The following is a 10,595-nucleotide window of genomic DNA, read 5'->3' as shown; positions in this document are numbered from 1 at the left end:
CTTTAACATCGTTACACTCTCGTTCAGTTTAACGTATGTATAGCACACTCGTCCACCCGTGTAAATATTTCAAAATGAATACAGATATGTACACCTAATGATATACGTTTGTTGTGACCCTCTTTGTAATTTTTCCATACCATTTTCAGGTTTTTCTTTCTCCATTTTCTTGTCGGTAGTAGCTGGATAAAAATTTAGAGACAGAAAAGTATGGAGTGCCTCACAGTGATACCTACACAGAAGGTACACTGGTTCTCAGTGAGTGGAAATAGGTGCTGTGGCTTAGTTGGTTAAAGCACCTGTCTAGTAAGCAGGCGATCCTGAGTTCGAATCTCAGCAGTGCCTTGTTTTCACACAATTTCATACAAGACTTTTTGTTTGATTAAAGACTCATTGTCTGCAAACACAATTTCTCCTATTATAATTATCCTCATGTACACAATGCTCCTCCTTAAAACCTAAAGATGTTTCGGGTTTTTACCTGCCATTGTAATGTACCACCAGCCACCAGTATCTTTAATTTTCAAAGCCAATCAGTTTGGTTTTGTGACGTGAAAAGATGTTTTTAAGCTTCGCTTGCTTCAAAGTACAACCTAGGCAGCAGTAATGCAAGCTTCAAACAACAGGTGCAGCACAGGCAGCACCTGAGTACCATTGCATTACTGACACTGTTACTGAAGAGGCAGAAGAGGTTCAAGCTTCAGTGCCTCAAGAACAGGCAACGCAAGGGCAGCAGAGTCTGATGGATTTTGAGAGCTTGGAAAATGACACTGTGTGCTGCGTGGAGCTAAAAATGCTGTATCCATAGTACTGCGCCAAGTTTTGGAGGCCACATCAGTGATATTGTGTTCTCTTAGGGAGACTTCACGTGAGGTTCTGGAGGCCTATTCTGAAATATTGTGTCTGTCCTGGGAGACTCCTACGGAGTATTGTCATGTGCATCACACCACATACGAAACATCATGTCCAGTTCTTCATGGCTTACCAAGAGGTTTGATACTACTCTTCCAATGTTTGAATAACATAACGCTTGAGGTGTAAAAAGGAGGGAGCGGTCCTTGCAGAGTAGGACTGGAGGGCAGTCTGTGTTGGTTTGTGAACATCCCAGTCAAAGAGGCGAAATGTGCAGCATCTGCCTCAAAACACATACACAACATATAAGACTCTGATGACTGACAGTGTCACCTGATTTTCACTATAAAAGTCACATACGTCATGGGCCTGAGTATCCCAAGTAGCTCGCCGTGATCGTATAGTGGTTAGTACTCTGCGTTGTGGCCGCAGCAACCTCGGTCCGAATCCAAGTCACGGCATTGCGGGTGGCAATGTCATGGCAGTTGGGAGATATTTTTTATTTGCAATATACAGAGTATTATTATTTTTTAAATAACACCTGTCCCAAACACTTTGTTTTCTTTGATTTGTGAAATTGCCAGCTTTAATCATGAGAAGTCATTTCATTATGATGCCACAGCTGTGGGGCAGCAGGGACAGAGTGTTTTAATACATGCAATGCTTACTTTTAATGTACTCTTGCATGTTGTAGCCCATGTAATTGTGCAGAAATCGTTTTTGAGGAATGCAAAAACATTTCCTTGTGTAATAATACCTTTTCTGTAAGAATGACTTGGCCGGTTAGCTCAGTTGGTCAGAGCGTGGTGCTAATAACGCCAAGGTCATGGGTTCGATCCCCGTACCGGCCAGTTTTTTTCACAATTAAAAGAGAGAAGTCATGCATCACAGTACAAGACATTTAAAAACAACGTATAGGTTGTTTGTTTATTCTGGTCATTAACTGGGCTCTGATGGCTGATGTTTGTGCAAGGGTGAGTGTTGCTAGTACCATGTAAAGGGCACTGTGGTCTAACAGCCCCCAGCCTCCCTCTCCTATGGCTGGACGACCAGCCCACTCCTTGGGTCTCTCAAAGTGCACTTTTTGAAGCCCTGTTTGAAGCTGGGACGCATCAACTAAAGGTGACACTTTCTCTCCAAAAGTGACGATTTCTCTGCTTCTCGTTGGGGTGTCCAGAGGTGACGAGAGGTGAAGGAAAGAGCACATGGGTTATGTAGGCATCATTAAATTGTCTGCTATGTATTAGTGATCTTTAACATCGTTACACTCTCGTTTAGTTTAACGTATGTATAGCACACTCGTCCACCCATGTAAATATTGCAAAATGAATACAGATATGTACACCTAATGATATACGTTTGTCGTGACCCTCTTTGTAATTTTTCCATACCATGTTCAGGTTTTTCTTTCTCCATTTTCTTGTCTGTAGTAGCTGGATAAAAATTTAGAGACAGAAAAGTATGGAGTGCCTCACAGTGATACCGACACAGAAGGTACAATGGTTCTATGTGAGTGGAAATAGGCGCTGTGGCTTAGTTTGTTAAAGAGCCTGTCTTGTAAACAGGAGATCCTGAGATCGAATCTTAGCAGTGCCTTATTTTTACACAACCTCATACAAGACTTTTTGTTAGATTAAAGACTCATTGTCTGCAAACACAATTTCTCCTATTATAATTATCCTCATGTATACTATGCTCCTCCTTAAAACCTAAAGATGTTTCGGGTTTTTACCTGCCATTGTAATGTACCACCAGCCACCAGTATCTTTAATTTTCAAAGCCAATCAGTTTGGTTTTGTGACGTGAAAAGATGTTTTTAAGCTTCGCTCACTTCAAAGTACAACCTAGGCAGCAGTAATGCAAGCTTCAAACAACAGGTGCAGCACAGGCAGCACCTGAGTACCATTGCATTACTGAGACTGTTACTGAAGAGGCAAAAGAGGTTCAAGCTTCAGTGCCTCAAGAACAGGCAACACAAGGGCAGCAGAGTCTGATGGATTGTGAGAGCTTGGAAAATGACACTGTGTGCTGCGTGGAGCTAAAAATGCTGTATCCATAGTACTGTGCCAAGTTTTGGAGGCCACATCAGTGATATTGTGTTCTCTTAGGGAGACTTCACGTGAGGTTCTGGAGGCCTATTCTGAAATAATGTGTCTGTCCTGGGAGACTCCTACGGAGTATTGTCATGTGCATCACACCACATACGAAACGTCATGTCCAGTTCTTCATGGCTTACCAAGAGGTTTGATACTACTCTTCCAATGTTTGAATAACATAACGCTTGAGGTGTAAAAAGGAGGGAGCGGTCCTAGCAGAGTAGGACTGGAGGGCAGTCTGTGTTGGTTTGTGAACATCCCAGTCAAAGAGGTGAAATGTGCAGCATCTGCCTCAAAACACATACACTACATATAAGACTCTCATGACTGACAGTGTCACCTGATTTGCACTATAAAAGTCACATACATCATGGGCCCGAGTAGCCCAAGTAGCTCGCCGTGATCTTATAGTGGTTAGTACTCTGCGTTGTGGCTGCAGCAACCTCGGTTCGAATCCGAGTCACGGCATTGCGGGTGGCAATGTCATGGCAGTTGGGTGATATTTTTTATTTGCAATATACAGAGTATTATAATTTTTTCAATAACACCTGTCCCAAACACTTTGTTTTCTTTGATTTGTGAAATTGCCAGCTTTAATCATGAGAAGTCATTTCATTATGATGCCACAGCTGTGGGGCAGCAGGGACAGAGTGTTTTAATACATGCAATGCTTACTTTTAATGTACTCTTGCATGTTGTAGCCCGTGTAATTGTGCAGAAATCGTTTTTGAGGAATGCAAAAACATTTCCTTGTGTAATTATACCTTTTCTGTATGTATGACTTGGCCGGTTAGCTCAGTTGGTTAGAGCGTGGTGCTAATAACGCCAAGGTCACGGGTTCGATCCCCGTACCGGCCAGTATTTTTCACAATTAAAATAGAAAAGTCATGCATTACAGTACAAGACGTTTAAAAACAACGTATAGGTTGTTTGTTTATTCTGGTCATTAACTGGGCTCTGATGGCTGATGTTTGTGCAAGGGTGAGTGTTGCTAGTACCAAGTAAAGGGCACTGTGGTCTAACAGCCCCCAGCCTCCCTCTCCTATGGCTGGACGACCAGCCCGCTCCTTGGGTCTCTCAAAGTGCACTTTTTGAAGCCCTGTTTGAAGCTGGGACGCATCAACTAAAGGTAACACTTTCTCTCCAAAAGTGACGATTTCTCGGCTTCTCGTTGGGGTGTCCAGAGGTGACGAGAGGTGAAGGAAAGAGCACATGGGTTATGTAGGCATCATTAAATTGTCTGCTATGTATTAGTGATCTTTAACATCGTTACACTCTCGTTTAGTTTAACGTATGTATAGCACACTCGTCCACCCGTGTAAATATTGCAAAATGAATACAGATATGTACACCTAATGATATACGTTTGTCGTGACCCTCTTTGTAATTTTTCCATACCATGTTCAGGTTTTTCTTTCTCCATTTTCTTGTCGGTAGTAGCTGGATAAAAATTTAGAGACTGAAAAGTATCGAGTGCCTCACAGTGATACCGACACAGAAGGTACAATGGTTCTATGTGAGTGGAAATAGGCGCTGTGGCTTAGTTTGCTAAAGCGCCTGTCTTGTAAACAGGAGGTCCTGAGTTTGAATCTCAGCAGTGCCTTATTTTTACACAACCTCATACAAGACTTTTTGTTAGATTAAAGACTCATTGTCTGCAAACACAATTTCTCCTATTATAATTATCCTCATGTACACAATGCTCCTCCTTAAAACCTAAAGATGTTTCGGGTTTTTACCTGCCATTGTAATGTACCACCAGCCACCAGTATCTTTAATTTTCAAAGCCAATCAGTTTGGTTTTGTGACGTGAAAAGATGTTTTTAAGCTTCGCTCACTTCAAAGTACAACCTCGGCAGCAGTAATGCAAGCTTCAAACAACAGGTGCAGCACAGGCAGCACCTGAGTACCATTGCTTTACTGACACTGTTACTGAAGAGGCAGAGAAGGTTCAAGCTTCAGTGCCTCAAGAACAGGCAACACAAGGGCAGCAGAGTCTGATGGATTGTGAGAGCTTGGAAAATGACACTGTGCTGCGTGGAGCTGAAAATGCTGTATCCATAGTACTGTGCCAAGTTTTGGAGGCCACATCAGTGATATTGTGTTCTCTTAGGGTGACTTCACGTGAGGTTCTGGAGGACTATTCTGAAATATTGTGTCTGTCCTGGGAGACTCCTACGGAGTATTGTCATGTGCATCACACCACACACGAAACGTCATGTCCAGTTCTTCATGGCTTACCAAGAGGTTTGATACTACTCTTCCAATGTTTGAATAACATTATGCTTGAGGTGTAAAAAGGAGGGAGCGGTCCTAGCAGAGTAGGACTGGAGGGCAGTCTGTGTTGGTTTGTGAACATCCCAGTCAAAGAGGTGAAATGTGCAGCATCTGCCTCAAAACACATACACTACATATAAGACTCTCATGACTGACAGTGTCACCTGATTTGCACTATAAAAGTCACATACGTCATGGGCCTGAGTAGCCCAAGTAGCTCGCCGTGATCGTATAGTGCAGGGGTGCCCAAACCTGTCCTGGCGGGCCGTATCCATGCCAGATTTTTGGGATATCCCCATCTGGTGATCACGGTTCGATCCCCGGCGCCGGCGGCAGATCAGAGTGCCCAGGACGGGGTCCATGTGACCCGGGCAGTCCTATCCCCTGGGTGTACGTGGTTGCCCGACATGTCGGTCGTATTTGCTTTTACGTACCGGATCGGAATCGGCCCCCATAAAATCGTACGTAAAGTATATAGCAAATCAACCTGAAATCTGCTGGGTCAGAAAGGGCTCGATTCCGATCCGTGTCGGAAGGTTAGGAGTCCGTACGAATTTGTCGGGACGGCATGGCAGAGTGCCCGGGACGGGCTCCATGCGTCCCGGGCATTCGTCCCCCGGGCGTCCGGGGCTACATCCAGGCTGACGGTATGGCAGAGTGCCCGGGTCGGGCTCCATGGTTTTCACGGTGGTCCTCCCCTGGGTGTCAGGGGGCTCCTGGCCGACGGCATGGAAAAGTACCCAGGACGGGCTCCATGCGTCCCGGGCATTTGTCCCCCGGGCGTCCGGGGCTCCATCCAGGCCGACGGCATGGCAGAGTGCCCGGGTCGGGCTCCATGGTTTCCAGGGTGGTCCTCCCCAGGGTGTCGGGGCGCTCCATGCCGAAGGCATGGAAAAGTGCCCAGGACGGGCTCCATGCGTCCCGGGCATTTGTCCCCCGGGCGTCCGGGGCTCCATCCAGGCCGACGGCATGGCAGAGTGCCCGGGTCGGGCTCCATGGCTTTCACGGTGGTCCTCCCCTGGGTGTCTGGGGGCTCCAGGCCGAAGGCATGGAAAAGTGCCCAGGACGGGCTCCATGCATCCCGGGCACGGGCACGGGGACGGGGACAGGGTCGGGAGAGTCCAGGCGGCTTCACTTCCGTGTCCAGCCATCTGATCGCCCAGATTCCCTCGGCCATCTGGTCGCCCGGATCCCCTCGGGCATCTGGTCGCCCGCAACGCTTTCCTATGGGGCGACCAGATGGCCGAACTTCCCTGGAAGTCCCGATGAGGTGCCATTCGCCGCCCGGATCCCAGCGAGGGCTCCAGGAGGTTGGGTACATTCGCGCCTTGGGTCCCCTCTGTCACCTCGCGTGCACAGATTACAAGAAAAGGGGGTAATTTTCCTCCGGATTACTAGGGAGAAGGGTACGCCCGGACACCCCTCCGAGGCTGGTGGTTCTCTGCCATGGGGACCAGATGGGCTATGCCTGGGCAACACCTCCCTAGGCCACCCGGGGCTTCCTTCCTCCAGGCCAACTGCATGTCAAATTGCCCAGGACGGGCTCCATGGCTCCTGGGCAGTCGTCCCCCGGGCGTCCGGGGCTCCATCCAGGCTGACGGCATTGAAAAGTGCCCAGGACGGGCTCCATGCGTCCCGGGCATTCGTCCCCTGGGCGTCCGGGGCTCCATCTAGGCTGACGGTATGGCAGAGTGCCCGGGTCGGGCTCCATGGTTTTCACGGTGGTCCTCCCCTGGGTGTCTGGGGGCTCCAGGCCGAAGGCATGGAAAAGTGCCCAGGACGGGCTCCATGCGTCCCGGGCATTCGTCCCCCGGGCGTCCGGGGCACCCATCTCCATGAGGCCAACGGCATTGGCAAAGTACCCAGGACGGGCTCCATGGGTCCCGGGCAGACCTCCCCCCGGGCGTCCGGGGCTCCCACCTCCAGGCCGACGGAATGTCAAAGTACCCAGGACGGGCTCCATGGGTCCCGGGCAGCTTCCCCCGGGGCGTCCGGGGCACCCACCTCCAGGCCGACGGCATGTCAAAGTACCCAAGACGGGCTCCACGGGTCCCGGGCATTCCTCCCCCAGGTCGTCCGGGCCCTAGAGCTCCGGTGGTCCAACCTGCGCCTGAGGCCCAGCCGGGGTCCAAGAGCCCTGCCTTGCGTGGGCAGGCAGTCAGGAACCCTACCGCGAAGGCTTGGGATGGATGGGGAGCTGGGAGTCCTTTCGATCCCGGCCCTCTGGTCGCCCGCGATGCTTTCCAATGGGGCGACCAGATGGCCGGGCTTCCCTGGAAGTCCCGATGAGGTGCCATTCGGCTCCTGGATCCCAGCTAGGGCTCCATGAGGTCGGGTTCTTTTACGCCTTGGGTCCCCTCTGTCACCTCGCGTGCACGGATTGCAAGAAAGGGGGGTAATTTCCCTCCGGATTACTAGGGGCAGGGTACGCCCGGACACCTCTCCAGGGCTGGTGGTTCTCTGCCCGGGGGACCAGATGAGATATGCCTGGGCAACACCTCTCCCGGGCGTCTGGGGGCTCCATTCTCCGGGCCAACGGCATGGCTCAATGCCCAGGACGGGCTCCACGTGTCCCGGACAGACCTCCCCTGGGCGTCCGGGGCACCCATCTCCATGAGGCCAACGGGATGGCAAAGTACCCGGGAAGGGCTCCACGGGTCCCGGGCAGCCTTCCCCCGGGCGTCCGGGGCTCCCACCTTTAGGCCGACGGCATGTCACACTGCCCAGGACGGGCTCCATGGGCCCCGGACAGACCTCCCCCGGGCGTCCGGGGCACCCATCTCCAGGAGGCCAACGGGATGGCAAAGTACCCGGGAAGGGCTCCACGGGTCCCGGGCAGCCTTCCCCCGCTCGTCCGGGGCTCCCACCTCCAGGCCGACGGCATGTCACAGTGCCCAGGACGGGCCCCATGGGCCCCGGACAGCCCTCCCCCCGGGCGTTCGGGGCACATATCTCCAGGAGGCCAACGGCGTTGCAAAGTACCCGGAAAGGACTCCACGGGTACCGGGCAGTCCTCCCCCCGGGCGTCCGGGGCACCCATCTCCATGAGGCCAACGGCATTGGCAAAGTACCCGGGAGGGGCTCCACGGGTCCCGGGCAGGCCTCCCCCGGGCGTCCAGGGCACCCACCTCAAGGCCGACGGCATGTAAAAGTGCCCAGGACGGGCTCCATGGGTCCCGGGCAGCCCACCCCCGGGCATCCGGGGCACCCATCTCCAGGAGGCCAACGGCGTTGCAAAGTACCCGGGAAGGGCTCCACGGGTACCGGGCAGTCCTCCCCCGGGCGTCCGGGGGCTCCCTTCTCCAGGCCGACGGCATGGTTCAATGCCCAGGACGGGACGTCAAGTGGCCAGGACGGGCTCCATGCGTCCCGGGCATTCGTCCCGGGACGGGGACGGGGTGGGGAAGAGTCCAGGCGGCTTCACCTCCATGCCCAGCCATCTGGTCGCCCGGATTCCCTCGGCCATCTGGTCGCCCGGATCCCCTCGGGCATCTGGTCGCCCGCAACGCTTTCCTATGGGGGGGACCAGATGGCCGAACTTCCCTGGAAGTCTTAATGAGGTGCCATTCGCCTCCCGGATCCCAGCGAGGGCTCCATGAGGTCGGGTTCTTTCACGCCTTGGGTCCCCTCTGTCACCTCGCGTGCACAGATTGCAAGAAAGGGGGGTAATTTGCCTCCGGATTACTATGGGGCAGGGTATGCCCGGACACCCCTCCAGGGTTGGTGGTTCTCTGCCATGGGGACCAGATGGGATATGCCTGGGCAACACCTCCCTAGGCCACCCGGAGCTTCCTTCCTCCAGGCCAACTGCATGTCAAATTGCCCAGGACGGGCTCCATGGCTCTTGGGCAGTCGTCCCCCGGGCGTCCGGTGCTCCATCCAGGCCGACGGCATGGCAGAGTGCCCGGGACAGGCTCCATGCGTCCCGGGCCTTCGCCCCCCCGGGCGTCCGGGGCTCCATCCAGGCTGACGGCATGGCAGAGTGCCCAGGACGGGCTCCACGGGCCCCGGTCATCCGGGGCACCCTTCCCCGGGCCAGCGGCATGTCAGAGTGCCCAGGACCAGTTCCACGGGTCCCGGGCAGTCCTCCCCCGGGCGTCCGGGGCTCCCTTCCCCGGGCCAAAGCATTTCAGAGTGCCCAGGTTGGGCTCCACGGGTTCCGGGCGTCCAGGTCTCCCTTCCCCGGGCCAACGGCTTGTCAGAGTGCCCAGGACGGGCTCCACGGGCCCCGGGCGTCCGGGGCACCCTTCCCCGGGCCAGCGGCATGTCAGAGTGCCCAGGACGAGTTCCACGGGTCCCGGGCAGTCCTCCCCCCCGGGTGTCCGGGGCTCCCTTCCCCGGGCCAAAGCATTTCAGAGTGCCCAGGACGGGCTCCACGGGTCCCGGACGTCCGGGGCTCCCTTCCCCGGGCCAACGGCATACAGGAGTGCCCAGGACGGGCTCCACGGGTCCCGGACGTCCGGGGCTCCCTTCCCCGGGCCAACGGCATACAGGAGTGCCCAGGACGGGCTCCACAGGTCCCGGTCGTCTGGGGCTCCCTTCCCCGGGCCAACGGCTTGTCAGAGTGCCAAGGACGGGCTCCACGGGTCCCGGTCGTCTGGGGTCCCTCCCCCGGGCCAACAGCAGGTCAGAGTGCCCAGGACGGGCTCCACGGGTCCCGGGCAGCCCACCCCCCGGGCGTTCGGGGCACCCATCTCCAGGAGGCCAACGGCGTTGCAAAGTACCCGGGAAGGGCTCCACGGGTACCGGGCAGTCCTCCCCCGGGCGTCCGGGGCTCCCTTCTCCAGGCCAACGGCATGGTTCAATGCCCAGGACGGGCTCCATGGGTCCGGGGAGGCGTCCCATGCGCCTCCGGGCTTGGGAGCCCCGGCTGGGTCCAGGGGCCCGGGCGGGCCCCGGGTCGGGTGCTCCGGCCCTGGTCCCTGTCTCCCAGCCTACCGCACTGCCAAGGGCCTAGGAATGGGTTCCGTTGTTCCCGGGGAGCCTCCCCTTGCTTGGCTGGGTTCAGGAGCAGTGGCTAGGGCCCCTGAGGGCCCGGGGAGGGCGGCCTCCCCACCCCGGGCTCTGTCCTTGGTCCTGCTGCGTGGCAGGGTGCCCGGGACGGGGTCCGGAGGGACCGGGGAGGCGTCCCATGCACCTCCGGGCTTGGGAGCCCCGGCTCGGTCCAGGGGCCCGGGCGGGCCCCGGGTCGGGTGCTCCGGCCCTGGTCCCTGTCTCCCAGCCTACCGCACTGCCAAGGGCCTAGGAATGGGTTCCGTTGTTCCCGGGGAGCCTCCCCTTGCTTGGCTGGGTTCAGGAGCAGTGGCTAGGGCCCCTGAGGGCCCGGGGAGGGCGGCCTCCCCACCCCGGGCTCTGTCCTTGGTCCTGCTG

The 10,595-nt window shown here is 55.2% G+C and overlaps 4 non-coding genes across 4 annotated transcripts; all 4 read left to right on the top strand.

Moving 5' to 3' along the window:
- The first annotated feature begins 271 nt into the window (after positions 1-271).
- TRNAT-AGU (transfer RNA threonine (anticodon AGU)) lies at positions 272-345 on the top strand. The gene has a single exon. It is a non-coding gene; the product is annotated as a tRNA-Thr (tRNA).
- Positions 346-1,629: 1,284 nt separating this feature from the next.
- On the top strand, positions 1,630-1,703 carry TRNAI-AAU (transfer RNA isoleucine (anticodon AAU)). Its single transcript has one exon. It is a non-coding gene; the product is annotated as a tRNA-Ile (tRNA).
- Positions 1,704-3,732: 2,029 nt separating this feature from the next.
- On the top strand, positions 3,733-3,806 carry TRNAI-AAU (transfer RNA isoleucine (anticodon AAU)). The gene has a single exon. It is a non-coding gene; the product is annotated as a tRNA-Ile (tRNA).
- A 671-nt stretch (positions 3,807-4,477) lies between these two features.
- On the top strand, positions 4,478-4,551 carry TRNAT-UGU (transfer RNA threonine (anticodon UGU)). The gene has a single exon. It is a non-coding gene; the product is annotated as a tRNA-Thr (tRNA).
- Positions 4,552-10,595: the final 6,044 nt, after the last annotated feature.

The sequence above is a fragment of the Lissotriton helveticus genome, chromosome 12, assembly GCF_964261635.1.
Source record: "Lissotriton helveticus chromosome 12, aLisHel1.1, whole genome shotgun sequence".
NCBI lineage: Eukaryota > Metazoa > Chordata > Amphibia > Caudata > Salamandridae > Lissotriton > Lissotriton helveticus.
Note: the sequence above shows the minus strand (reverse complement) of the source record. Positions and strands in the feature narration are given on the sequence as shown.